The sequence below is a fragment of the Moschus berezovskii genome, chromosome 7 (genome assembly GCF_049115385.1).
Source record: "Moschus berezovskii isolate FMDL1 chromosome 7, NW_MosBer_1.0, whole genome shotgun sequence".
Taxonomy (NCBI): domain Eukaryota; kingdom Metazoa; phylum Chordata; class Mammalia; order Artiodactyla; family Moschidae; genus Moschus; species Moschus berezovskii.
Genome location: NC_142466.1, coordinates 75,298,000 through 75,303,999, shown reverse-complemented (window position 1 = coordinate 75,303,999; position 6,000 = coordinate 75,298,000).

Sequence of the window (6,000 nt, the reverse complement as noted above, 5' to 3'; positions counted from 1 at the left end):
TCTCCTCTTGTCTCCAATTCCTCCCAGCGTCAGAGTCTTTTCCAGTGAGTCAACTCTTTGCATCAGGTGGCCAAAGTATTGGAGTTTCAGGCTTAGCATCAGTCCCTCCAATGAACACCCAGGATTGATGACCTTTAATCCAAGTGGCTAAGGAGTAGGGTACTTTCCAAAACAATTTTACTTGAGCAAATATGTGAAGGTCTGAATTAAAATAAAATAAAATGAGATAAAATTTTTAAAAAATGGTGTTGGCCTACAACTGTACTAATCACTGATTTAGCTGTAAGAATTTCAAAAACTTGCAAGAGACCATGTGAGAAGCTTTATTCTGATATCTGAATAAAAGCATGTTAGACTAACAGCCCAGCTTAACATGCTGGTCAGTCCTTGGCATATAAAATATCCGAATAGTGTTTGTATGTGTATATGTGTGCTTGTGCATGTGTGTGTTTGTGTATTGCAACTTGATGAGAATAAAATATTTTAAAATAAGAAATGAGAATCAAATTGATTTGGAAACTTGAATTAATAATCTCCACTGAACTTTAAAATTCTTAACAACACAGTATGAAAACACTTATTCTATGGTATGGGGTATACTCATCTCACACTAGCTAGCAAAGTAATGCTCAAAATTCTCCAAGCCAGTCTTCAACAGTACGTGAACTGTGAACTTCAGACATTCAAGCTGGATTTAGAAAAGGCGAAGGAACCAGAGATCAAATTGCCAACATCACTGGATCATCGAAAAAGCAAGAGAGTTCCAGAAAAACATCTACTTCTGCTTTATTGACTATGCCAAAGCCTTTTACTATGTGGATCACAACAAACTGTGGAAAATTCTTCAAGAGATGGGAATACCAGACCACCTGACCTGTCTCCTGAGAAATCTGTATGCAGGTCAAGAAGCAACAGTTAGAACTGGACATGGAACAATAGACTGGTTCCAAATTGGGAAAGAAGTACATCAAGGCTGTATATTGTCACCCTGCATATTTAACTTATATGCAGAGTACATCATGAGAAACGCTGGCCTGGAAGAAGCACAAGCTGGAATCAAGATTGCCTGGAGAAATATCAATAATCTCAGATATGCAGATTACACCACCCTTATGGCAGAAAGCAGAGAAGAACTAAAGAGCCGCTTGATGAAAGTGAAAGAGGAGAGTGAAAAAGTTGGCTTAAAGCTCAGCTTTCAGAAAACTAATATCATGGCATCTGGTCCCATAGTGATGGACCATATCGTGGCAAATAGATGGAGAAACAATGGAAACAGTGACAGACTTTATTTTGTGTGTTGGGGGGGTGCTCCAAGATCACTGCAGATGGTGACTGCAGCCATGAAATTAAAAGACGCTTGCTCCTTGGGAGAAAAGTTATGACCAACCTAGACAGCATATTAAAAAGCAGAGACATTATTTTGCCAACAAAGGTCCATCTAGGTAAAACTATGGATTTTCCGGTAGTCATGTATGGATGTGAAAGTTGGACTATAAAGAAAGCTGAGCGCCAAAGAATTGATGCTTTTGAACTGCACTGTTGGAAAAGACTCTTGAGGGTCCCTTGGACAACAAGGAGATCCAACCAGTCCACCCTAAAGGAAATCAGTCCTGGATATTCATTAGAAGGACTGATGCTGAAGCTGAAACTCCAATACTTTGGCAACCTGATTTGAAGAAACTGACTCATTTGAAAAGACCCTGATGCAGGGAAAGGTTGAAGGAGGGAGGAGAAGGGGATGACAGAGGATGAGATGGTTGGATGGCATCACTGACTCAATGGACGTGAGTTTGAGTAAACACCAGGATCTGGTGACGGACAAGGGAGGCCTGGCGTGCTGCAGTCCATGGTGTCACAGAGAGTCGGACAGGACTGAGGGTCTGAACTGAACTGATAGGTCAGCTTGCATATGAATCTATGACCTTTAACCTTCCCAAGCAACCCTGAAATGTGCATTTCAGGCTTTGAGTAGTTACACAATCCATCTAGATGGCATACATCTACGAGGGCAAGGTAGAATTAAAACCCATATATGCTAGCTCCGAGATCTGCCATATTTCCATCTTTGATATTGTCTTTCTCTGAATTTTGTCTTTGTACGTATGTCAGGGATAGCATTTATCAAAAGTTATGGCAAAGAAGTACTCCCATATTGTTTGTCTCTTGCATAGAATTCTGAGAACTTCTTAGGGTATAAATGGTATTTAAACCAGGCCTCTAGGTCTGGCATGTAGCTGAGCTCAAAAATTAGTTGAATTTAATTTAAATGGAAAGAACCATTAAATTGATGTCTAAAAATAATATAAATAGTATCTCATCTATTCATCTACGCTCCAGGCAAGAACAGCAAACAATCCATCCTACATAGAAAATGATCCTGCTTTTAAGGATAATTACTACACTGTGGTCCTATAACTGTTCCTGGGCTCTGGATCAGCGTTTCTCAAGGTGAGGCATTACTCAAGGGGATGAATAGGGTTCCATGCCCCTAAATATTTAGCAAGCTCTGCATATTAAGCTAATCCTATTGGAAATATTAGCATCAGCATATCAAAGACTCTCAGAAGTACAGAAAACTAGTTCATCTTGTTCAGTCCATTATTTCTCAAATTTTCATGCATACCCTACACTTTTCTCAGAGAACACCTACCAGTACCTTGAACCCACTGTTCTGTAGAACCCTCTTTATAAAAATTCAGTGCAGTTCAGTTCAGTCACTCAGTCGTGTCTGACTCTTTGCGACCCCATGAATTACAGTATGCCAGGCCTCCCTGTCTATCACCAACTCCCGGAGTTCACTCAAACTCATGTCCGTCGAGTTGGTGATGCCATCCAGCCATCTCATCCTCTGTCGTCCCCGTCTCCTCCTGCCCCCAATCCCTCCCAGGATCAGAGTCTTTTCCAGTGAGTCAACTCTTCACATGAGGTGGCCAAAGTTTTGGAGTTTCAGCTTTAGCATCAGTCCTTCCAATGAACACCCAGGACTGATCTCCTTTAGGATGGACTGGTTGGATCTCCTTGCAGTCCAAGGGACTCTCAAGAGTCTTCTCCAACACCACAGTTCAAAAGCATCAATTCTTCGGTGATTAGCTTTCTTCACAGTCCAACTCTCACATCCAAACATGACCACTGGAAAAACCATAGCCTTGACTAGACGGACCTTGGTTGGCAAAGTAATGTCTCTGCTTTTTAATATGCTGTCTAGGTTGGTCATAACTTTTCTTCCAAGGAGTAATCTTGGATTACTTTTAATTAGAAGTCGGACACGACTGAAGTGACTTAGCAGCAGCAGCAGCAATCTTCTATTGACTGACATCCTGCCCTGATCCAAAAAGTCTTCATGGTGGCTGAGTCATACTTTAGCTTCTGTCTGTTTCTTCCCTGTGTTCAACAGGGAGCTGAGAACCATTTCTTTCTTTCTCTTTTAAACAAGGGGACTAGTCTTCCTAAAACTTGTTTCATCAGAAGAAGGCGCTCAGGGTCATTTCACTTTCCACACACATTCAGGATTTATGACAGCAAAGAGATTCCAAGGGAAATTAAAGCCTGGAAAGCCCCCTCCAATTTAAACAAAGTCAGTCAGTTTAGAGATGGAGGGCTGAACCCTGACTTATGTGCCTCACTTGAGTTCTGTCACTATCCATTCCCACCACTTTTTGCAAAGTTATGTATAACCTAGTTTATCATTCTTCCATGGAATTCACATGACCTCGTATATTCTCAAATTATTTTATCTTAGTGGTTTCCCTTGAGGTCAAGAGAAATTTACCCAAAATCATAAATCATGTGACCTTCTATGAAACCCCACTTTTATGTTTATAAAACATTGGTATGTATATGAATGCAAACAAAGTACAGAGTACAAAGTATATATCATGAATTCCCAAATCTTGACTTCTACTCTCCTCCCAGACCCCGCATCAAGTCCATTGGTGAGTCCTGTGGCCTCAATCATCAGAAAATGACTCCTCTTGTCACCTGGAGATGGACATGGCAACCCACTCCAGTGATCTTGCCTGAAGAATCCCACAGATAGAGGAGCCTGGCAGGTTACAGCCCGTGGTATCACAGGAGTCAGACACCTCTTAGTGACTGAGCAGCAATAACTACCACCTCTACCATTGTCTCCTATGTTCAAGACACTCTCATCTCTGGTATGACCACAGCAATAGCCTCCTAACTGGCCTTCCTGCTTTCACATTTGTTTTCCTACAGTCTCTTGTTAATTCACTGCAAACAGATGATCTCTTCAGAACTGAAGTCAGACCATGACACTCCATTGCCCCCAAGTCCCAGGGTGCCATCCTTCCATGGCATCTGCATCACTCAGAGCAGAAGACACATTCTTACAATGGTCTATATTCCTATGAGAGGGACTCCTGTGACTTTTCTGAGCTTATCTCTGACTGCCCATAAGTTTCACTCTGCTCCAGGCTCTCTGGCCTTCTTACTGGTGTCTGAGCATAACAGGCATGTGTCTACCCCAGGGCCTTTGCATTTACTGCTGCCTCAGCCTGAAATGCTGTTTCCCCTCTAAGCACACTTGCCTTGCTTTCTCACCCACTTCAAGTTTTTGCTGTAATGTTACCCTGATCACAGGGGTTTCCCTGGAGGTTCAGAAGGTAAAGAATCTGCCAGCAATGCAAGATTTGATCCCTAGTTCAGGAAGATCCCCTAGAGAAAGAAATGGCTACCCACTCCAGTATTCTTGCCTGTGAAATTCCATAGATAGAGGAGCCTGACAGGCTACAGTCCATGGGATTGCAAGGAGTTGGACACAACTGAGCAACTAACACTTTACATACTACTCTATCAACTACAGTCTTAGCCCAACAATCCTCACTCCCACAATCTGCTTTGTTTCATTCTGAAGCCCTTTGTTGTTATTTTCTAAGTTGTGTCTGACTCTTTGCGACCCCATAGACTATAGCCCACCAGGCTCCTCTTTCCATGGGATTCCCCAGGCAAGAATATTGGAGTGGGTTGCCATTTCCTTCTCAAGGGGGTCTTCCCAACCCAGGGATCAAACCTGCATCTCTTGTCTCTCCTGCATTGCAGGTGGGTTCTTTACCACTGAACCACCAGGGAAGTCCACTGAAACCCTTATCACTTTCTAATATACCTTGTAACTTATCTATTATTATTATTTTTGGGTTTTTTGGATCTGTCTCAAAGAATTGATACTTTTGAACAATGTTGCTGGAGAAGACTTTTGAGAGTCTCTTGGACAGCAAAGAGATATAATCAGTCAATCCTAAAGGAAATCAACCCTAAATATTCATTGGAAGGACTGATGCTGAAGCTGAAGCTCCAGCATTTTGGCTACCTGATGCGAAGTGCTGACTCATTAGAAAAGACCCTGATGCTGCAAAAGATTGAAGGCAGGAGGAGAAGGGGACAATAGAGGATGAGATGGTTGAATGACATCACTGACCCAATGGACATGAGTTTGAGAGAACTCTGGGATTTGTGAAGGACAAGGAAGCCTGGCATGGCACAGTCCATAGGGCTTCAAAGAGTCAGACATTACTTAATGACTGAAAAACAACAATGCCTTTCCCTAGAATGTAAGCTTTCTGAGGTCAGGGATATCTGTAGGTGGTACACCTTCCTAAATCCCCAGAATAAATGCATGTTCAATTCCCAGAGTCAGACAGGAACTCAGAATGAGTGGACACTTGTGTGATTTTCTACCTGTTTTTACAGATTTGGGGGTTGGCACAGGTGGTGAAAGAACTTGGTGAGTTATAGTTAATATTTTAAAATACCTAATATATTCCCCTCACCTACCAGTCATGAGGCTACATGACAAACTCAAATGTCACACTTCTTTGCTTTCCATTGGAATTATCTCAGTTTAGTGTGTTAACTCTGATTATATAAGTCTGATCAGAATCTCTGACTTCCAGTTACAAATGCCTTTGATATTTAGACTTGGGGAAATGAATTAATTATCATGCAATAAATGCAGATTAGTAGATGTTTTTGAAAACACAGGCC